General features: G+C 53.0%; 1 long non-coding RNA gene across 1 annotated transcript; it reads left to right on the forward strand.

The window, feature by feature from the left end:
* Positions 1-10,298: 10,298 nt before the first annotated feature.
* LOC116654109 lies at positions 10,299-19,012 on the forward strand. Its single transcript, XR_004309030.1, has 2 exons — positions 10,299-16,319; positions 17,571-19,012. It is a non-coding gene; the product is annotated as an uncharacterized LOC116654109 (long non-coding RNA).
* The last annotated feature ends 4,468 nt before the right edge of the window (positions 19,013-23,480 follow it).

Below are 23,480 nucleotides of genomic sequence, written 5' to 3' on the forward strand. Positions count from 1 at the left end.
TCGCCTTATTCACAGCGGTGTCTGCTAAATCTCCTTTTGTGCCTGCACACACCGCACAGCACCCTTCTTTGCAAAGCAGGAAGAAAGGAGAAGTTCTTGATTGGATTTAATGGAAGTGCAATTCTTTGCGCTCACATGGGTCTGCTGTGGGTGTGGGGCAAGTGGGTTAAGCTCTAACTACGAAGTGGTGCCCAATGGAAAACGTTGGGTTGGAGGTTCTATGGGGAGCTGAGGCTTCAGAGCTGCAAGGGAAATCAGAGCAAGGGTGTGTGTGGGACTGGTGGGGATCTAACCATGGGACAAACGGGCATGGGATCCTATCATGATGGCACCGCACCCAGAGCCCCAGTAGAGCTCCTCCTCCATGAGCTGCAGCTCTATTTGGCCATTTGTCTTGCTGGGTCTAATTACACCAAGAAAGCAATTATAATGTTATGCTCGTTGGATTATCATTCTTGCTCAGGGCACCACAATTAGTGTATGGTTTGTAGCTTAATGATTCTGAGAGCAGTCATTGCAAACTTCCCAACTGCTGATCAGCCATCTCCGGTCAGTTATTTACTGCTCACTGGGCTGCCCTGAGCTCAGGGATGCCGGGCCAGACAGCTGCCATGGGCTGGTGACACATTGCTGGGGTCCATTTGGGAGCTCCCAGGAGAGTCTCACAATCTCTTTTCCACTGGAAAATTTCATTAATTCATTACAAAATTGTAAATATAATCAGGGACTCCTGTTTTAACCGAAGGGTATATTCATGATAAATGCCACAGAGTTCCTTGGCTACAAGTCCAGGAGAAGGTTAAAGAGCAGCAAGCAGGAGCCAAAGCCCATTGCCTGCAGCACTGAACATCTCTCACTGCTCACAGTTGGTTCCCACCAAGTTCTCCCATTGCAGAGGCTGGCAGCCAACCTTGGAATGCAGGAGCCATTAAATTTTCATGACATTTTTGCAGGGATGTCTTAAAAACAAAGCATTGTCACAAACAAGGAGGGGGATGTGGGAAGGAGAGGTGGTTTGCTGGGCTGCCAGGGCTCCAGGTCGAGGTCTGCTGGTGGCTCTGGTGGCACTCACACAGCATCTGCTCAAGGCACGTTTCACTCCCCGCTGTCGCCCATGGCTGCAGCAGTTTCCCTCTCTCCTTGCATCTCGCTGAAGCTCAGCACCCTGCCGAGCATTGCAGGCACTGCTGTCTTTCATTGCAGAGGTGGCTGCATTTCAGGAAGCTAATGAAGTGATGATTTGCCTTAATTGGCCCCTTGGATCTGCCGATCACTCCTCGGGCTCTCAGGTCAAACAGAGAGCTGGTGCCTGCTGCTGATGACAGGGTAGAAGGGCTGAACCTCATGGCCGGGAGGATTTGGTGAGTGAGCAGCACTGGGTGCCATGGTACCCACTGCCACAGCGTGCCCCTGGGAGTGCCAATGGCAGATGTGCAGCATGTCCCAGCACCACAGCCTTCTCCATCCCAATCATAAGCCCTTAGAGAGGGACAGATACCCAAAATGTTCTGGACATTCTCTCTGAGAAGCCATCACGTGCATGGGACACGAGGCAATGGCAGGAAAGGATCGGATCATAGAATCACAGGAGGCTGATCCGGGGTGGGATGTGTGTGTTACTGCAATAGGAATACACATTTTGCAGAATGATGTGTGCAGCAAAGCGCTGGGCTGGGTTTCCTGCTCTGCTGGTGTTGTGTTCACAGCCAGAGCCCATCATGGAAAGTGAGATTCGGGAGGAATCTGGGGCTGGTGGGGGAGCGGCGGAGCCCTGGCGGCGGAGGAGCAGCTGGAGCTCAGCCGAAGCCACAGCTGCGGGGAGTTGAGTTACTCAGCTTCCAAATCCACATTTTTCTGTGGTTCCCTCATTTGAATGTGGAATAATGCAGGAATTGTGAGCGGGGCCAGGCGGGTGCACCCAGCCTGCAGCTGGTGTATGAGGCAGCCTGAGGGGCACCGACCTGAGCCCACCACAGCACCCCCCAGTTATGCAACGGGAAGCACCAAAAGGTGCAATAAAGGCTGCTGATGTGCACTTAGTCCCTGTGCCGCCCCTGCTTGGGGTTATGCTCACTGCACTGTGCTGTGCCCACAGGACCCAACCTGCACCCAGTGGCCCCACGTGCTGACGATGCAAACCAAGTCATGGGATCTCCAACCCTGCTGGAGTTCCTCAGATGCCTGCAAGGGTTTGGGTTGGCCAAAAGGGAGCCCTGGCAGGGAAGGCAGCACACACAAATACTTCTCATTCCAGATGCTAACCCAGCCGGGTTTAAGCATTCCACACCTGTTTTCCTCCCCCTCTGTTACTGGAGCTCCACAGAGGTCCTGGTTTCTGCTTGGTGACATGGAGCAGTGGGCACATCCCTGGGGGTTTAAGCATTCTCTGTCCCATTAGCAGCTGGCACAGGGCTCTGTGGGGTTTCCTGCTGCCTCCTGGTGTCCCAGTTTCTTCTTGTTTCACAGCACTTTAATTGCCCCAGTCTATGCATGTTACTCCCAAAGTCTGTGTTGATGGGTCAGTGGTTGGACTGGATGATCTTTGTGGTCTATTCCAACCTTATGTTTCTCTGATTCTATGATTCTATTGAGTGCATTTCCCAAGTGTTTGTGCTTTACTCTGTGCTGCAGCCAAGAAATGCACTCACTAATTGGTGGTCAGCAACGAGGTGAGCCTGGCTGGACTCAAGGGCAAGGCAGCAGAGCTGTGTCTTTTGGATACACATATGACTTCAGTGTCCTCACCAGGCACAGAGACACAGGGAGGGTCTGGTCCCACCGCAGAGCGAGCGCTGCGGCTCCAAAATTAAACTCAGTTGCCATAGAAATATTAATTGGGAACAAAATCTTCGAGATGACACTTCAGCAGAAGATGGAGTGTTAGGGAGAGATGAGGACAGGGATGAAAATAGAACAGTTAAAAGGGAAAGCCTTCAAAGGAAGTGTGGTGTAGGTGAGAACAGAACGCACTGCAGTGGGTCACTGTGTTGGTAGTGGTGGAGTTCTATGGCCATGGTGGGGAGGTGTGAGCTGCAGGACTGAGGGTAGATGCAGGATGGGTCTGAGGATGGAGTGTGCAGCAGCATCAGGAGGATTTAGATTGGATTTAAGGAAGAAGTTTTTTATGCTAAGGGCTGTGGGGCACTGCATGGGGTACACAGAGAGGTGGAGCCACTGCTCAGTCTGGGCTTTTGGGAAGAGGGCTGAAAAAGTGGGAGCGTTTGAGGTGGAGAACAGCTGATCCAAGACAGAGAGGTGTTGGAGTGGTGCAGAAGTCCTGCTGGGATTGAGGTGGGGGTGGAGGTGAGGATAGGGGTGGGAATGAGTTCTGGCGTGAGAATGGGAATAGGAATGAAGATGGTGATAGGGATGGGGATGGGGATGAGGATGATGATGGGAATAGGGATGATGAAAACAGGGACGGGGATGGAGACAGTGATGGGGATGGGCTTTGGGCAGGAAGCAGGGGGCTGCTACCTTGCAGAGCTGTGTCAGCCTGGTGCGCCCATCTCCTGCCATCGTTCCACTTCAGAGCTGGGAGGATTACCACAAAGTCGTAGTTTTCCCATGAACCACCTCCCACTGTGTTACGCTCCGAAGTTAATTGCAAATGAGGAGATGGAAATAGCTTATTTTGACTTTCCTTAAACAGTGCTTCATTGATTTTTCTTTGCCTTATTTTTTTTTCCTGTCTCGAGAGGCAGGCCCATATCTATTGGAAAATAGCAATTATTTTTGTAATTCCCTAGAATTAGTGGAATTAGTTGAATGGGGAAAATCTGAAGCAAAATTCTGGTTAGAAGCACGCTGAGGTGGGAGGCGCGACGCGGTGCGGCATCACAACCCAACACAGGAGAGGTCCCGTGGTACTTTTAATAACCTGCTGGTTTAACTCAATGATGAGAGAGTAATTAACTCGCTGAGATGAAACACGAGATAAACCTTTGATTTCTTCTTCTTGAAGGATGCAGAGGATGGATCCCAAACTTTGTCTTCAGTTACTTAAAAGGGAAAGAAAAATTAGCAGCTTTCTGATGAGAAAAGCACACTGCCTCCTTCATAAGGAGAGATTGATGAAGGAGCATGAAGGAGCGTACCTCGGGGCTCAGCCACTGCTGGCTTCTTTCAAGGGGTGATTCAATTACTTTAAGACACATCGCCTAAAAGAACAGACCGGGCTCTGTTCCTCGGCAGATTAATCAAGTTCCTTGGGTGGTTTCTCCGGGTTAGTAATTCTGTTGAGGCTGCCTTCTGTTCCCTGCCGAGAAAGCAGGAGGGAGAAATGGCTGTTTGTGCACCGGCCTCAGTGCAGAGCATCGGTGGGAGAGCTCCTCCAAAAGCCGCCCGCTCGGAGCGGCTGTGAAAGCAGCAACTGGTTGGGAGAGCTGTGAAAGCAACGTGTGAAGGGTAATATTTTCACTGCGCCAAAAGGCCATTTGGGTTTGTTGTCATCCGTGAAGGGCTGTGGATTTGATTGGTAATTACCGTGAGTGATGTTCGCTGGAGAGCGCGAGCGGATCCTGGAAATGTCACCCATTTTTAACACTTTTTTTTTCCTTTTTTTTATTTTTTTCTTCCTTTGAATATTCATAGCTCTGCTATGCGGTGCAGACAGACTGGGAGCAGCACAGGCAGTGACGTGGGCAGTGCCACAGCCTGATCCTGGTGAGACGGTCCCTACCGCACCGTGCTGAGTGAATACCCACCTCCCATGTTTTAATGATCAATGAGTGGCTCTGTGTAGTAAAACAGCAAGGTCAGGGTATGAAGGTGACCAGTAGGAAGATGGCATAAGGCAGCACTTAGTGCCATCCTGCCCCACAGCACTTCTTGGAGCTGCTTTGCTTTCTGGGAACCCTCATGACAACACAGCCGCTGCCCCATTAGCCCTAATGAAGCAGCTTCATTAGGGGGCAGCTGGGAGCACTTTATTGCCTGTCTCAGCACTCAGCTCCAGCACTGCCTTTCTCCTGGCACTGCACTCCAGCACTGTTCCCCCATCACCTAGGGCTGGGATGTGGTTGCAGGGGGATTTGTTGCTGCACTCGTGCTTAGGAAACTAGGGCATCTGCTTGGCAGCTCCAAAAATAATGGGAGATTAGTTTAATTATTCTACAGAAACACTTAGATTGTGCAGATGCCAAACACAGGTTTAATATAATTAAGACAACTCGTGTCTATAAACATGTCTGGGATGGCTGGGGGTGGCAGAGCGGTGCTCCCCCTCCCAGCCATGAGCTGGAGCTCCCATTGCAGCACCATGGGATGTGGCTGTGCCAGAGCAGTTTGGCACTCTGGCTGAACCCGATGTCTTCCCTACAGGATTGCAAGGTGAGCACACCCCAGGCACAGCACTGCACCACCCACCCATCCCACCCCACAGCCATCCTGGCTGTGCTGTTACCCATCCCAACCCCAGCTTCACCCCTAGGTAGGTGGGAGACCCACACATGGCTGCAGAGTAATTAGAGTGAACACACACACACACAGCAGTGCTGATTTCTGCATTAGCATGATAATAAATGTTCTCACTAGAACCTTGTAATTATGTTTCCTCTTTCCCCCCCCCCTCCCCGTGAAAGTATAATTAATTATGAATAGAGCCAGAGTTTGACGCTAACGCATATATTTTTTTTAAATCCCTTTTGGCTCCATTTCTGCCCTATTAAAAATTTATGAAGGAACCAGAGGTAAAGTCATTTTCCCAGGCAGTTGCTCCTATAAATTCAATGGGAATCGTATTAAAAATAATACTAACTGGAGAAGGCAGGACGGCACTTTGTAGACAGTTTCTCCCCCCTTAACAGGGCTTTCTCCTGGACAGGACGTGGGGTTCTCCAGTTAAAATAAAAGAGAATCCAGCCTGGCAGAGAGCAGTGGGTGAGAGGATGCAGCAGGGCATGGGCCAGGTGGTAAAGCATAGTGGTAGCACAGCCACTATGTGGGTTAGTTGTGGGATGGGAGATGCTGGCCCTGCAGGTAACACTCCTGCAGGTGCCATCCTTGGGGTGTATGGGGTGATGGGGTGACCATATCACACATGCAGCAGAGCCTCCCAGCCCTCCTCCTCTGCTGGCTGCCATTCATGCAGCCTTCCTTCTCTGTAGGTGGGAACTGTTTTTCTTCCTAAATTGCATTTATTCTAACAAATGTCTCATGCAAACACAATTGCAGGTTTGCTGGAGGGAGATGCTATTTGCAGGCAGCCTGGCACAGAGGTAGATTTATTCTCCTTCCTTTCATTCATTTGAAGCTAAAGTAATAGCTCTAACTACATCTGACTTCTAATAAGCGCGTTACTGGGAACAAACCTGAGTTCTGCATGTATTTCCCTCTTTGTCAGCTCCATCCAGGCACTTTTTCACCCTCTCTTTTTACAATAACAGGATCACAGCCTTGTCAGCTGGAAGTTTATACGCCCTATTTATAACACTGCAATGCTCATGTCCTGGCATACGGAGCTCCTCACCATGGAGCTGTGTGTAGCCCTGGTTCAAACACCTGAAGCACGCTCTGTGCTGTGAGCTTTGCTCCTTAGCAGCAGCTCCTTGAGCTCGGGGTTGCTGTAGAGGAATGGGCGCTCTGCTAGGTTTGCCTGCAGGTTTGCTCCTCGCACCAATGAGCTGATGCCCATTGGTTCCAAGTCCTGCTGCGTGAGGGCTGAGCACCAAACCTGGCTGCAGTTTGGTAGCCAACTGATGGCTTAATTAATGAGCTGTGTTAATTACGGGCTCAGAACCCCTACAGCAGAGCGGTGGTACAGTGCAGGGCATACAGTTCTGCCACCGCTGCCTTTCCCATGCAGATTTCTGCTTGCTGAAGTTGGCTCTTCTGTTAAATATAGCTGATGAGCTGTTCCTGAATTGCACCTAATTACGGCTCCTCTTCAGTGCTTCCTGCCAGCTCGCAGCACCAGGAGAGGGGAGACTCGAGCTCCTCCACTATCCCACACCTTGTGCTCGGAAGGAAGGAGACGAGAAGTGGTATTGTCTGAGAAAGCAGGGGGGAAAATAACCCTGTTGAGGCTCCTGCTGAGCTCTGTGCCCGTGGAGATGTCAGAAGTCAGGAGCACAGCATGGAGCAGGGCTGCAATGGTCACTGTGCGGAGCATCCACAGCTCTGCAACGGTTCTGCCTCATTTTCACAGCTCATCCATGGGACTTGTGGTGAAGATGTTTTGCACCTCCATCCCAAAGCAGGGCTCTCGCTGGAGCTGAAGTGTGTTTTTCCCAGCTGTGGGTTGCTGCCCTGTGTGGGTGTGCATTGGGCACTGCCTGCCTGGCTTGGCTCAGACAGCAGAGCTCTTCCCTGGAGGAGGAAGGGGAAAGCCAGCATGACTGAAAATATGCAGATCTGCTCTCTGGTTAGAAGTGGCCAGGCTACCAGTTTCAGTCTCAGGCACTTGGCTTTGCTGTGGGAAGCCCTCATCATTTTCTGCTGTTATACTCATAGCCAAAAATATGATGAAACCAGAACTGAATGTGTGCTTTTCTTTTTTTTTCCTGTTTCATTGCAGTAAGCATCATAAATTATTCAGCCATGAGACTCAACCACATTTCTTATTCCAAAGCAGCTTCTTTTTGTCTCCAGACACCAGACCTGGGGCAGGGCAGGGCCCTGCTGGTGGCCTGGAGGTGGCTGGTGTGTCTCCAGCCCTGCCTGGTGCAGGGGTGGCAGTGCCAGCCGTACCCACTGTCCCTGCAGTGCTGGAGCCATATCCCAGGGTAAGGTGGGGGACAGACCCAGCACTGGGGCCATCAATGTGGTGCCAGTTCCTCCAGCACCACGTGTCCTAGAACAATGTCAGCCTAATCAGCGCTCTCCTCGTTAGCAGGGCCCTATAATTAGAAGCAGCAGCCAGCCATCTGCTTTTATCTCATCACATCGCACAGTGCATCCCCGCTGCCCTTTATGACCGGCCATCGCTTTAAATCAACATTTCTGCTCCGAACCCCCCCCACCCCCCAGCCATGTCTTATCCCACGTTCGTTATTGCTAATGACTGACACCAGTGATGCTCTGGCACGAAGGGCAGCAACAGTGCTGAAAGTGATCCCGTGTCTGACATCCTACCGCCTGCTTTCCCCTATTCCTGCTTCTTGTCCCTAAGATGTGTCATTTTTGGGGTCCCAGCATTGTCGTGAGTCTTCGTGGAATAGGGGAGCATGGAGGAAATGGAGCTGCCCTCCCATCTTCTGAGGTTTCTCGACTTGTAAAATGCTTTCTCATGTTCCTCCTGATGTCCCACCCTGCTGAGCACTGCACTGTGTGCCATCGGCCAGTGCTGGTGGCCAGGGACAGGCAGGGGTGGGGGGCACAGGGCCCCGTGATGGAGCTTTGGCGGTGGCACCCAGAGAAAAGCATAAGGCATATAAATGGATTAACAGCCACGGTTTATTAGTGCTCCTTAATTCACTTCACGGGGCTGAGGGAAAAGTTATTAGCAGATGTATGGCCAGTAATAAGCTAATTATAACCCTGTCAGATCAGAGATTTGAAGAGGTGGGGAGTTTTGCGTGCGAGATAACCACAATTGGGCACCAAAGCTTAGGAACTGATATTGATGTCACCGTGTAGAGGTGATCCCCTGCTGTGGGCCCTCACTGTGCAGGCTGCCCCAGCTGCTCACCCTCCTGCCCACCCCAAAGCCCTGCAGACCCCACCGTGCCCACCTGCCTGCTGTCCCTACCCAACACTTAATGCAGTGACAGCATTCACCCGGGCAGGGCAGTCCCCAGGTGGGACACACGGGGTTTATTTGGGGTCTGTGGGTCACACGTTCGTGCGGATCCCCCCTCGGTGTGCTTTTCACAGTGCTCCCCGCAGGCCGACGCTCCGATAAAGGCAATTACAGGCTGACTTTGCTTCCAGGCCGCGGTTCGCAGCAGATTTAATTACTTTCCCCGAAGCTTTCTATGGGAGGGCGGTTTCAGGGCGAGGGCGGTGCTGCTTTGCATCTCGCTTTTCCTGGTGGAGTTCAGGTGAACTCGAGAGAGAAAACGCCCCGAATTCTGCATTGGTGGAGGAGCAGGCGGGGTTACACCCTTCGGGTTACCCCCATTGGGTTACATCCATCGGGTTACACCCATCGGGTTACCCCCATCGGGTTACATCCATCGGGTTGCATCCATCGGGTTGCATCCATCGGGTTACCCCCATCGGATGCTGCTCCGTCTCTCCGCAGAGCCCCTTTTTGCCGACACAACCCCTCTCCAGCCGAGATGCTCTCGGTCCGGCCGGGTGTGCGGGGACGGCCGGCACCAGGACAGCCCCGCTGGGGGGGGCACAGAACACCGTCCCCGTGTCCCTGCCGAGCGGCTCTTGGGACACGAACACCCGTGGGATTTAAGTGGGGAAAAAAACAAACAAGAAAACAAGCTTCTGTGGGCTTGCAGCCATCTGTAGGAAGTTTGGAAACTCCGCTTTGAGAGGGTGGTACGGTGAGATGACGGCAGGGCCGTGCAGCCCCAAAGCTCCATCACCCCCCACGGCACAGCCCGGCAGCACCGCAGGAGGCTGCGGCCCCTTTAAGGCGCGCGGGCGGCACAGCCCCGCCCCGCCCGGCCCCGGGCCGCTGTGGCGCGGCCGTGAGGAGCGGCGCCCGCCCCCCCGGGTACGGGCAGGGCCGGGTCAGCGCGGCGCGGTGCGGCGGCAGCAGGAGCAGCAGCAGCAGCAATAGCAGGCTGGGCTCGGGGAGCGGCACGGCCCCATGGCTCCGGATTTATAACCGCGTGCGGATGGCGGGGCTGAACCGCTGCGTTTATCGCTGCCCGGTCGGGCGCTGAGGCGGCCCCGAGACGGGAGGAGGAGCGCGGCGGTGGCGGCGGCCATGGGGGGCGGCGGGCGGCGGAAGGCGTAGGTAAGGAGAGAGGGATGGAGGGGGGGCCGCGGTTACGTAAAGCGGAGCGGGGCCGGCCCGTCCCGCAGCGCTCGGAGCGACCCCAGGGCCGTGAGCCGTACTGGGCCGTGGGCCGTGGGCTGTGAGCCGTGGGCTGTGGGCCGTGGGCCGCTCCTCCCGCTGTGCGCTCCGGCTGCGGGCCGGGCCTGGCGCCGCGCTCCGCCTCCGTGTGGATCCGCGGGCGAGCGGCAACAAGTGTCCGCCGCTCCCCGCCCCTCCGCGGCTGTGTCGAGCCGTGCCGTGCTGTGCCGTGTCCCGTGTGGCGCTGAGCCGGGGCCCTGCCCCCCGAAGCCGCGTGTGGTGGCGGCCCGTTGCCCCGTGTCCTCTGTTGCGGGCAGTTCCCTCCGCCGCTGTCTGCGGTTCTGGCTCCTCGAAGAGAAGTGCGTGGCGAGCTCGGAAACGTCGCGGTTCCGCTGGGACGGATGTGGGGAAGGGGCGGCCCTCGGGGTGGTTCGTCGGGCTCCGCGTTTCCATTCGGGCTGAACGCGGAGTTAAAGGCGGCCGGCAGCACCGAGCCTGTCCCGGAGCTCCGGGCTGCGCTGCTGACTCACCCCGGGGCTGTGCCGGGCTGTGCCTCGTGCTGGGAGCTGAGCCCGGCCGCCATGGTGGGGCAGGGGGGAGCAGTGCGGAGCTGTAACGTCAGTGTGAGATGTGACTTGAGTTTCAGTATGAGAGAGAAATCCCGCAATTTGGGTGTATTGAAAGTGCAACGGCTCTGGTTTGTTGTTGCCAAAAGGGAAGGGAAAGAAAAAAAAAAACTCGGAGCTATTTTTGGTGTGAGAGAGGAGATGGGGCATGCATGAGACTGGGGCAGGAAAACAGTGGTACTTTGTTGTTCGTGCTGTCTGTGGGTGGTGGTTTCTGTTTGTAGCTGCATGGCGTACCTGGCTCTGCCAGAGCGCTGTGCTGGAATGCCACCCCCGGCACTGTGCTGGGCAGGGGCCTCACAGCGTTGTGCCCTCACCCCACAGCGTGTGTTTCAACCCCCATCAAGATCTGGACCGAAACCATCAGCTTTGCTCCCTGTAACCCGCTGAGCGCGGCTGCTTGGCACTGCCTCCTGTTTGCCAACGGCTGCAGTTGGATCAGACTCAAGTTGCCTGGTGTGGGAGTTGTGCCCAGCCCCGCAGTCATCCCGTGCCAGTATCCAAAGTAGGTTTGGTTCAGCTGCGTTCAGCTCCTGAAGTTGTGAGCCGCAAGCTGGGGAAGGTGGTGGTTGTGCTGTGATTGCTGTGCGTGCAGCTGTGCTGATAGCACTGAGTGCTGCTGGTGGAGCTGCACTGCTTGGCCCTATGGCAGCTCCAGCTGGGAGTGCTCGGAGGAGACACCTCTGATTTGTATACCTCAATCTGTGGGTTGTTTGTCCCCCTGGCACCTCCTGCTGCTGGGTTGGATGTTGCAGACCTGGGGTTGTCCCTGTGCTGGAAGGGGCCTGGCCATGGCCTGGTGCTGGCTGTCACCTTGCAGCACCTACAGCTCGTTGCTTTGGGGTCTGGGTGCTGTGAGGGACATGGTGCTGGTAGGAGCACTCAGCAGAGCACTGAGTGAACATTAATGAGTGTAAAGGATAGCAGCACTGTCTGCTTACACAGAAGGGAACTTAACTCCAAATTAACTTTATGATCCGTGAAACTGAAGGTTATTTAAAAAAAAATAATAGCGTAAATGAAAACGCTGAGGTTTCCCAGCATCGCTGAGCGCACGGCTTGTTGTTTAATGCCTTCCATTTCTTTTTTTCCCCACTCTCAGTCTGTGCTTTTGGCTTGGGAACAAATTACAAGCAATATCAGCTTACGCTTGGATTTGAAGCCACATTACTCTGAGTCAGCTGAAATATTTCCCCTTATCGCCGCTCCCATAATGTTTATTTTAGAGCGGATAGCACGGCTGTGTTTCTGCTGGCTGCGGGAAGAGCCGGCTGTGACACAGCCCAACACCTCGCAGAGAAGAGATCTCGAAGCTCGCCTCGATTTCTGAATGAGATACGGCTTGGTTTTCCATGGAGAGCTTTATGCAGGGCTGTGTCCCAGAACCTCTCTCCGCATTGAAAGCCCACGAGGCGGCAGATGGATGAATTGCTGACAGATTTAAAATCGCATGACGAACATCAAGTGCTCGGTCTGGAGGCCAAGGCTGGAGGGAGGGAGGTGCAGGAGGGTTGATTAAGTTGCTCTGGGCCGTGGTGCTGAGCCCAGCAGGTTGGGCTGCAGGGGAAGGGAAGGGCCCGTGTTCTGTCCAGGAGAGGAGTGTGTTCTGTCCATGCAGTGAGCCCTGAGTGTCCTGCAAGGAGGAGGAGGGGAGCTCTGCATCCAGGCTGTGCTTCACAGGGCTGAGAATAGGCTCTGCCCTGGGCCCGAGGCCCATCTGCAGCATCACAGTGTATGGTGAGGGAGGAGAGCCGGCAGGATTTCCTCTCGGCAGCGCTGGCTCCTGGGTTAATAGCTAACCGGGCAGCCCAGGTTTGTCCTTTCATTGTGGAAGGGAGTTGTTTACATAATAGCACTCGGGTAGCCTTTATTTAGCATTGTTTCTCTGCGTGATACCGGCAGGCAGTGGCGGTGCCCAGAAGTGCCGTTTCGGACCCAAATGGAAGTTAACCCTTACACCTGGGCAATGCTGGAGGAGCACTGAGTGGTGGGGACCTTGGTGATTTTTAAGCCCTGCTTCCTGCTGGTGCTCTGCAATCCACATGCCTTTCCCTGGCTCCCGAAGCAACTCAGCTAAGGTTTGTTCTGTGCGTGTTTGGGCAAAAGGATATTGTGATCGTTTGTTTTGCTGTGTCTTTACATTAAAGAAGGCAAAACGAAAGAAATGTGTCAGCCCGTGGGTGGAGGATGACAGCAGCATTGGGGCTGCTGCAGCAGATCGTCCCATCTCCTGTCATCAGTCCCAAGGATGGGCTTTCCCCTGGGCTGTGTCTTCTTCAGAGTGCATTGCTGTGCTGGGACAGTGCTGTATGGGGGGCTGGGGAGGGCTTCTGTGGTGTGATTTTGAGGGCTGGAGGTTGGTGTGTGCTGCCCTCTGTACCAGCCCTGCTCTGTGCTGCTGGTGTGACGCTGCCTGCTCAAGCCTGCAACTTGCTGGAACAGAGGTCACTGTTAACACCTCCTTAAGCCGATTGTAACTGGCAGGGTGAGTTTGTAGGATCTGTGCTGGGTGACTGCAGCGTTCCTGCTCCGCTGCTCGCAGCCCTAAAGCTTTGTCTACTGACTCGTCAAGCCCTTGCCATCACCGTCATGTGTTTCATGATCTCATGTGGTATGTAAATCCTGGGTGTGTAGCAGTGCTGGAGTTTACTATCACAGCTGTGTGCTCGGGAAATTTCTCTGCTTATTTGCTGGAGGTGTTTTTCCTGCACTGGAGCCTTAAATAACAGCATCCCCTCTTCTTTGGCACAAGGCTTCCTTCTGCTTGCAGGGGCTGATTTTTCCTATTGGAAAGATCCCCTCGATTAAGCATTGTCCTCGTTTTGCTTTAGGTCCCATGCCCTACAGTTCCATTCACATAAGCTTTTCCAGCCCCGTCTTGAAAGCAGCTATTCTGCTTCTTGCCTTTTGCCGCAGAATTTCAGGCTCATGCCAGAGTCTCAGCTTGGTTTCTAGGTCACCCATCTGCCCTTTCATTTCCCCTCGTGCTGGAGCTGGCCGCCTTGTTTTGATTTGGTGAGAGGCGAGGTGGTGTCCGCAGACACAAACAGGCAGGCAGCGGAATTTGTGTTCCCTGCAGCCTTGTTCCTGTTGTGTGTGTGAATAATAATTTCCAAATGCCGGACCGGCAGTGATTAAAAGCTGTCAAAGGAATAAAATGCAGCAAAGTCTGCATTATAGTCTGTGTGTCCAGTGTTCTGGGGAAACTCTCAGAACTGGCAGTGGAAAAATAACTCGCTTGGGGAGATGCTGAGGAGGCGGTGTGACTGTACCCAGGCTGGGCAGAGCTGGCTGTGTTGGGGCTTTGCCATTGTGAGCTGCTGTCACACAGCATTTGTTGTTAGCTCTGAGCAGGTATCGGCTGTTGGCTTTTCACTGAGCATCCTCTGCCCTGCAGCTCCAGCGCTGGGGCCATGGAGCAGTTGTCAGATGCACTGAGCAGCTCACCGTGTCTTCATTTTTGGAGTAAGTGATCCTGCTGACAGCACGTAGAGGAGGTGGCAGCCAGCCCTCAGCTCTCCCTCCTTTCCCCTTCATTTGTAGGTTTTCGTCTTCGCTTTGTTTTGACAGGGGAGCTGTTGAAAATTTATGTTGTGTTTGTGGAGTTTTGGTGGCTGTGGCTCAGGGTGCCACGCTGAGAGATGTGGATTGGTCCAGCACCCAGCCAGATGCCTGCAGCCTTCTCCAGGGCCGAGTGCTGCTGGGCTGAAATGCTGCAGGATTTTGGGGTTTTTCTCCATTGCTCTGAAATCAAGCAGAGAGATGTGAGCTCATACCTTAAGGCTTGTGTTTTTGTTGTAGCTCTCTCTGTGGGAAGCCAAGGTTTGCATCTTCTCTGCTGAGACCAGTGTTTGTGCAGTCTCTAATACTGCTGAGCATGTCCTGAAGCTCTGCCAGCAGCAGGCAAAGGCTGAGGAATCATAGAACCTCTTGAACTGGAAGGGGCCTTTAAAGGCCATCCGGTCCTGCTGTGTGCAGTACACAGGGACACCCACAGCTCCATCAGGAGCCCCGTCCCCTGTCTCTGGGTGTCTCCAGGGATGGGGTGCCCCCACCTTTCTGTGCACCCTGTGCCAGGGCTCCATAGCAGTGCTCTCCTGGCCCTGGTTACCTGCTGTGTGCAGGAGCTCCCTGAGCCTGGTGGGGTTGCTCAGGAGCAACATGCCTGTGCACGAAGCAGTGTTGGCTCTGCAGGCGTGGGACGTGCTTGGCCCAGGAATGTTGCTAACCTGGGGCCTGGTGCTTCCCTCAGTCGCTTCAGTTTTTTGCATAGATCCAATGAAGATGCCTGTGCTGCCTGGAGGATCACGGCCTGCCCCACGGAGCCTCTCAGCCCACAGAAGAAATTTCCAAATAAATACAGCAGCCTTGCCTTGCCAACTCCGTGCCATGTGTACATTGGATAGGCAGAACAATTACTTACGGAGACAAACGGGTCCTCTGCGCTCCGTGCTCCATCACCCGGGCTGTGATTAGCATAGCAGTGAGATCTGCATTAAGCAGCCAATTAAGGCATCTGCAAGAGGTGGGAAAAAAATGTAGCAGCTTAACATGAACCTGCTGAGAAAGGTGGCACTGAGTGGTACCTTCTCATCAGTCTGGGGCTGTCTCTTCAATGGGGCTGAGCTCTGGGGCCTTTTGCTGCCTGTAGCTGACTCCAGGCCATACTTGGGGTGGCAGCCTGGGCTGCAGTGCTGGATGAGGGAGTTTTCTTCTAGAGAGGCTGCGTTGAATTGCAAATTGCCTATTCTCTCCCACTTCTCTTAATCTGGTATTGCACTCTTATGGGGGAAGTGGAAGTTGGAGTTGCTTGTGCTCAGTACATGGATAGGAGCGGGCCGTGGAGAAGAGTTATGAGTGGCTGAAATGTTGATCATAGCTGGGCAATGTCAGCGATGACACTCAAAGCATTTGCTTGTTTGGGAGGTGCTGTAGCTCAGTGATCTTTCTGCAGACACTGGAGCAGCGTGTTGAAATGCAGTGCATGGGGCGACAGGCAGCTCTGTGCTCCTTCTGACAGCGGGTTCTGCATTTCTGGGAGAGCACAGCATCTTGTTGTTCCCACATACACAGAGCTGGGGGCAGATCTCACGCTCATTCTGTTTGTTGCTGTGAGTGCATTCTCTGGCTGTGCTGTGAAGCTGTTTGCTTCCCAGAGCTGCTCCAGTATGACGCGTGGCCGAGGAGTGCTCCCTATCCAGGGCATGGAGAGCTGTGTGAATCCTGCTGCCTGGTGCTGTGCTCATGGTAACCAGCTTGCTTACATCAAACTCCACTAATTAACCTAATGAAGAGCAGCTTCCAGGCTGAGTCTCTCCCACTGGGTTTCAGGACAGGACTGATGCTGTCTGATCCACCAGTGCTGGCTGTGTCAGCCCGCTGCTGCTTTCCACAGCCACTGAGGCCTCCAGGCTGGGCAGAACTTTAGGTGGATTACTAAATACTGTTAACCTCTTATCCTCACAAATCACAAGATTTTCATTATTTTCTTTTTTTTAATGCTGCCTCTGGCATGTTTGAACTTAGAGGATTTGCATACCCACGTCTCTTCAGCTTTAATTGTAAGGGCTGGGAACTTCCTTGCTCACAGTTTCAGCATTCTGTGTTTGTTTCAGCAGAGCTGAAGTTACCCCCCAGCTGATGACCCCTCTACTCTGTGCATCTGACCCTGCAAACAAATGTGCTGAGAGAGGAGCATGTGAGCCCTGCGCTGGTCACTCATTGACCAGGACCCTTGTTTGCCTTCATTTGAAGCTCTGCTCATCTCTGTGAAGGTACTGGGGCTGCTGGCCCTGCGTGACGTGTGAGATAGCACAGGAGTGTTGGAGAACTGCAATCAGTTTGACTGGGGAGGAGATTGTCTCTGATATCCCTGGGCTGACGTCTGTATGAGTACACTGGCCAAGCTCTGTTTCAGTCAGTGGGTTCATGTTAGGTTGCTTGCCTTGGAATGGGGCATAGAGCATCCCAGGGCCGTGAGCCTTCTGTCTGTAGGATGGAAGTTAATGCTGGGGAGGGTGAATTTCAGCATAGGAGCAGCTGGATGGAGATGTAGGGCCCATGGTGCCACCTGGCTCTGGGGTCTCATCATTCTGTTTTCCAGCCGTACTTCCCTTAATCCCTCTGGGTGACCCCACGTGCTCAGGGGACGCTGCAGAGCTTGATGCAGCCGAACTCATGCAGGAGAAGTGAAAAATCACTTATTTTCCTTAGGGAATCACATCTCATTTCAGATGCTGGCCATGTTTCCAGCTCGTGGTTTGGTGAATGGGAGCAAGCTGCCAGGGAGGGCTGAGAGGCATGTGGGGAAGCAAGGCCCTGCCTGTCTGTGGGCCTTGTGCAGTGAACTTGTTTGTCCCTCGGATATTTGCTGTTGTGCCACTGGAGCTGAATTTTATTGGGAAAAAATGTGGTTTGAATGGATATTTGAATTCACCCTCTTTGGCTTACACGCACTGGCCCTGGCAATTAGTGTGTTGCTCAGACAGCGGTGCTTTGGGGCAGCTCTCAAACCATTTTCCGCTGGTAGATAGCTGCCCCCCCCCGCCCCAAAACAAAAGGGCAGATGAAAGGGTTCATTAGGAATTATTCACTCAGCTCCACCGCCTGTCTGAGGTCTGGCTGCCTGCTTTCATCCCCCAGCTCTGGAGGGGTCAGGGGGCATCTCCCCGGGGAGAGTTTGCTGTTGACTGAATTGCACTCTGTCATTATCCTCCGGGATAACGAATGCAGTGGCCTCATTGGCACCGGCTTCAGAAAAAAGCGGGGTCATCTGCTCACGGCCTTGAGGTGAGGGGTGAGAGCTCCGGGAGGGGGATGCAGAAATGCCATCCCATGGGGAATGCATGGGATGGGGCTGGGTGGGAAGTGGGGGACACAGCAAGGGCCCAAGCCCTTCTACTGTGGTGAGTCTATACAGGTGTGCTCTTCTTTGCCTTGGTGGAAAACATCGTGTGCTTGCGACCTGTTCTGAAACCTTTTAATGAAATTTAAAGCAGTTCTTTTTTTGTTTTGTCTTCAAATAGGCTTCCTGAAAGAAAAACCTAGAAATCCCCCTGAGCTAATTGCGATGTGATTTGAATTCAGCTGCTATCTTGGAAGAGCTCTTCCCGACAGCTGATTTAAAAGGCACCTTTTTCACAGTACTGTATGTTGTCAGCCAGCATCTGAGGGTCCTGAAAGTGCTGGTGGGGAGGGGAGTAATAAAAATTAAAGTACATAAGCCTGGAAAACTCTTGTTGGTGTCATCCAGCAGTAAATGTGTGGATCTGGTTGTGAATTGATTCGATCTCTCCGTTGAATCTGGTCCTCCACGTCCTCACTGCTGCAAGAAATCCTGCTCAGAAGGGTGGTTTTCTTTGGGCTGTGTCAAACTGTGCAGCGCATGACCAAGCAGCAGCTTGTAGCACTTATGAACTAGGACAGAAGTGGATGCCTCTATTCAGGCAGACTCAAATAAGCCTTTCATATTCTATCCTGGGCCCCAATTTGCCTATGTTATAAATAAGTCTGTGGCTGCGTGCTTGTGTGTGTTTCTTTTTTAAGCTGAAGGCAACCCCTTAAGCTCTTTTCTGCAGGTCTGTTCAAGCTGGGGCATGGGGAATTCCTAAGAGGATTATCATGGTTTACTTGATACAGAACTTGAACTTGAGCAATGGCTTATCTTATCAGTGATAAAAGACATGGAAATGAAGTTTACGTAACTGAGGAGGCCTTGAACGTGGCTTATTTTTTCCCTCCTGGAATGACAGATCTGCCAAGCTCCTTCCCCGTCAGCAGTCGCGGTGCTGTCTGGCACGTACTTCCCAGGTGCTGGGGACCAGTGCAGGTTGTGCCTTATTTCTGTGCATTCACCCCAGTGCCGTGGCTCATGCTGTGGGGGCTCAGCCTCCTCTCCTCTGTTAGATTTGGAAGGATGTGATCGCCTGGGTGTCCGACTCCTGCCTCATCTGCAGCGTGTAGGAGGAGTTTAATTTTGGAGCTCTTGCTGTTGCAGATGGTGACAATGGCACTGGGCAGCGCCGTGCTTCCCATGGCAGGGCTCGGCAGCCTGAGGCTGGCAGGATGACAGCTCTTATTAGAGGTAACCTTCAGGAAATGCCACATGCAGCCCTTGCTGAGCTCCCTGGCTCTGGGTGCGTACAATATTTACACCATGCTGCTAGAGCTTCCCTCCAGGCTCTCAGCCTGCAGCTGCCTCTGCTCTGCCACCTGCCCACATCCTTGTGCTCTGGTGCCCGGGGTGAGCCTGGTTCCTGCAGCAGCGCCCTGCTGGGCTCTGCTCATCCTGTGCTGAGTCCATCTCCTTCAGCCTCCCAGCCCTGGTGCATTCTTAGGTTAAGTTCTTTCTGTGTGGACATGGGGAGGTTTGTACTTCCTTTTCTTTTGCTCTCAGGTCAAGGCAGTGGGTAAGGGCAGCTGCCTTTGTTCTTGCTTCTGCTGGTGTGAATAAACAATGTGTCTCTGAGCTGTTCCTCTGGTGTTTTTGCAGCAGCCAGATTTACTTAACAAAAGGAAAATATTGATCTTCCTTCACTGGATTTCATAAAAGCTGACCTTGGTGGCAAGCTGGCAACCCACTGCTCCCACCCATGAGTCTCAGCAGTGGTGAGCTCTCCTAGCAGCCCTGGAGCGTCATCTGGCTCAGGGTGCAGCACACAGCTCCCCAGGACCTGGCTGTGCTATGTGATAGCTTTACCTGTGTTGAGCAATCAGCCTTTTAGATCCATGTAGCTTTGTGTGCTGTGAATGAAGTTCGGGATCTGGAGTGCTACCTGGACTCTTGTTCTCATGTCTGGATGCATCAGCGTGCTCCCTTTGTAGATGAAGGAAGGCTGTGGCTGTTTGCTTTATGAAGCGGCCTGCAAAGATAGGTTGCCAGGGGCAGCACCTGAGGCTTGTGTTGGAGCTGTGCATACACCGCAGAGCTGCAAGCTTTCTGCCTGGGATATTGAATGAAGGCTGGTATCTGCGGGGCTTTTCTCACCTTGATTTCCAAATGCCTTCCAGGATGGTTGGAGGGGCATGGATTCTGCAGCCCGAGCTGTTTGGTCAGAGGTGTGGGTGCATTTTGTTTCTCGTTTGCACTGCTATGTTTGTAATCTTGTTGATGCAGCGACCCGCTGTCTCCAGCAGGGTGGGAAGTCCCTGCAGCATGTTGTGAACTCATTTGTCTGCCCAGTCCCTCCTGAAGCCCCCAGCTGCCCTCAGGGCTGTTAATGGCCTGGTGGCCCATAGGCCATCCTTGCACCCAGCACAGGGACTGCTGCATCATGGCTCTGCTGGAGGGCAGCCCAGCCAAGTGCTTGGAGCCCATGGTGCTGGAACACCCAGGAAATCTGCTCTCTCTGCTGTCTCATGGAATAATTGATGTGTCTCTTGACTCCAAGCTCATACCAATCAATAACTTTCCTTGTTTTTTATTTTCAGTAGCAGCTTGGTTAAACTCTTCCATTCTGCTGGTGTTGGGAGACTTTGACTTGCACAGCACTGATCTCAGCTGTGATTTTGCAGCAGAATTGATCCAGGCTTTTACATGGAGCTCAGTGTCCCTCCCCAGGATCCCCAGCTCAGGTTTCTGCACGTAAGAAACAGCCTCTCTGTGTCCTTCCAAAGGGTCTTGTGTCTGCACTGTGCTTTCTGCTTTCTGGTTTGGTGCTGGTAAAGCTTCTTCTCTGAGGCAGGGCTGGATGCATGCTGCTGTGCCATTCCAGCACTGGAGGAGTCGGTGGGAGTGAGTGGCAGTAGCAGGAGGCCGGCTCCTGCCAGCAGATGAGCAGCCCCTGCAGCCCAGTCGCTGGGATATGGATATGTTAATTTATGCCTGCAATTTCTGGGCCTGTCTGAACGCTGAAGTGCTCCGATGATCTTTGCTCCCTGTCAGGCTCAGAGATGAAGCCTGAAATGTAGCAGTAACAGCTGTGCCCTTTGTGTTGGGTTATTATCCCTTCAGAATTTAATAACGTGACACCCCTTCTCACTGGATGGCTTGTCCTTCCTTCCAGGAACAGATCGATAACAGACCTTGTATCTGTGATTTGGATGTAATTGCAGGTGTCAGCTGATGTCTGGTGCCACGTCTCCAGCCGGTTCTGGAAGCTCAGGGCTGGGGGCATCCAGGGTTTCTTTCCAGCCTCTACGCCCCATCCACAAGCTGGGAGAGCATGGATTGTGTTAGATAGGTTTCCCTGCTCCTTTCCCTTGTGCCTTGTGATCTGTGGGCTGTGTGGGAGGGAGAGGAGGAATGAGCAGGAGAGAGGGCTCTCCATTGCAAACAATTATTCCGCTGGAGTCTTTAGGGTAATTGAAGAGGGTAATTGCTGTACTTCCATGCTTGTAATCTACAGGTTGCCTGGGGAGGAAGGAGGAAATGATTCAAGTGTGTGTGTGTGTGTGCAGGTAGTGAGAAGGGGAGGGCGGCTGTGGGGCTGCTTGCTCCCTGCCTGCTCCCTGCCTGCTCTGCTGTCCTCATTGCTCAGGTTTCCATCTAATTGGTAATTAGGGGGATATAGAACAGTTGGTTTGGAGAGAGAGTGATTTGAGGACTGCTGTTCGAGGGAGTATTATGTTTTTAATAAGTAGAGTTAAGGATTTTGTGCACAAAAACACAGGAATATTGCAACTATAAAAAGTCTGCAGGGTCTAGAACTAAAGAAGTGTAAATATTTCCTTACAGTGAGGTTCTCCTGTGCAATCCCATAAGGAAAGAGACACGGTGTGATGAATGTCTGGCTCCATCCTGCTTGATCCCCAGGCACAGATTGCTGCTGTACCACCCAGCTGTCCCCTGGTATCACCGCACAGGACAGCACAGTGTTTGGTTACAGTGTGAGTAGCAGTGTGATGACATTCCTGCCTTGCTCAGTGTGAGGCACATCTCTGTGGATGGAGTCAAGGCCAGGCCCTTCCTGTGCATGTCCAATGGCCCTGTCCCCAGAGAGGAGAGCTGCTGGGAAGTGCAGGCGTGTCTCATTAAGAATCCTCCATGCCCATCTTCCTCGTTGGCAGCTGTGTGCCATGGTGGGCATGGCTTATTTTACAACACCTGCACTTAGAGTGCTGCTGGGGGGTGAGATGAGCTCCTACAGCCCAGATGGGGGGATGTGGAAATGCAGCTGTGGCCCACTGCTGCTCTGTGCTGCACCCCTTCCCCTTCTTGGTGATTTTGTTATTTCCTCTATGTCTGTCCCCAGTTAAATAGCGGAGGTGGAGGGGAGGGAGAGCGGAACAAGACAGATGGATATAATGGGGCTAAATCCTGCCCAGCTGTTTTCTCAGCAGCCATCTCCCTTACGATCCCGAGGAAATAAATGCTCCTCTGGAGGGTCCTGATGGTTAATGATGATGTGAAGAGTGCACACAAACATCCCCACAGATGCAGCCTGCCTGTGCTGTTCGGGCTGTGCGGAGAACCCTGGGAGCCCGCTTCTCCCGCAGCCGGTGCAGTGATAAATCATTTATAGCCCAGCAAATGCGATGCTCCTCCTCGCTCTGCACATCAGCAGCCCCTGTGTCTGCGGTCCTCTGAGGCCGTGCGGGCGCTGTGACAGCTGTGAGAGTCTGAAATGAAAGAACAGGGAGGGCTCTGGTTGTGCGGCTGTAGGAATGGCTCTGTATGGTTTTCTTGTTTGTTTCATAGCGGTCCCAGGGTAGTGAAAGGAGAACAGGGATGTGCTGTTTGTGGACTGACAAATCAGAATGATTGCTTGTTTTGTGAAGATCTGGTGCTTCCTTCCTCTCGTGCGTGGGCTGGCTGGTGTTTCAGCTCTAATCCCTGCAAGCTCCAGATGGGAGGGGTGCCCTTTGTGATGAGACACTGCCAGGCCCAGCCAACATGTGTGACAGAGGAGGGGTCACTGGGCTGGAATAATTCACTCTTGCTGTTTCAAGCAGAAATGCAACCCATACATCTCCTTCTTCTCTGTGACTGAAGTCATTTGGGTTTCTGGTTATGAGTGTTGTTCAGTGAGGTACTACAGGGAAAGGGAAAAACACACATGCACCTACACATGCTCTAGAAATATGTCAGAGTTGGGTTGCTGAGAAGTTCAGGCCCAAGCCTTGACCTACTTTAACACTGCTACAGCTTGCTGGGGAATGCCCTCTGGATCAGGTCAGCAGGTCCTATGGATGTGTGCTTTGGCCTGGGGGACGCAGTGGCTGAGTTGCTTATTTCCCCCTTTTACACATGAAATTTCTATTCCTTATTGAAGCTCTCAGACCTTCCAGAGCTCAGCAAGGACCTGCATGACCTCAGCAAGAAGGAAATCAGGCAGGCTGTGTTTGGTGTCAGTGTCCCTCGAAAGGGAGGATCTAGCAATTGCCAAGGAAAGGTTTTTTGGAAGAAGCTTGTTTTTTCAGGGGGTTTTCTGAAAGCAAAGAAGCTGGGATGGAAATAAAGCTTGCTGTGTTGAAGCAGTGGGAGTTCAGAGGTGGCCGTGCCTTGGGTGACCCCAGGGCTTTACAGAGAGGCTTTTTCCTCCTGTACCCAGTAAGAGGAATGGGGTTAGAGGGATGTTCCACTCACTGCTGTGAATTGTTCTGCCAGACTTCAAAGAGATGTGGAAATACCTCCTCTGTCGCTTTCAAAGGGAGGAATAAAATATTCCGATAGATTCTAAATGAAATTGCATCAGCAGTGCCTCTTCCACTGATGCCTTTGAGCTGTGCACTGATCTTTCTGATTGGGGTAATGCAGTGAGGAGACGGTATTCCCTCGAGGGGAGCAGCTTGTGAACATCACAGCTCAGTCAGCCTGAAAAGCTCCATTACAGGCAGATTGAGACCCGTCTTTGTGCACTGTGAGGCACAGCAGCAGGCTTTGTCTGCAGGACAGGTGCACGCTGGGCCCAATGCTACGTGGCCTCTCTGTACCCTGTGTGCATGCGTTTCACCTGCCACCTCAAGGGATGCCCAAAGGTACTGGGGCTGCTGGT

The sequence above is a fragment of the Coturnix japonica genome, chromosome 15 (assembly GCF_001577835.2).
Source record: "Coturnix japonica isolate 7356 chromosome 15, Coturnix japonica 2.1, whole genome shotgun sequence".
Classification (NCBI taxonomy): domain Eukaryota; kingdom Metazoa; phylum Chordata; class Aves; order Galliformes; family Phasianidae; genus Coturnix; species Coturnix japonica.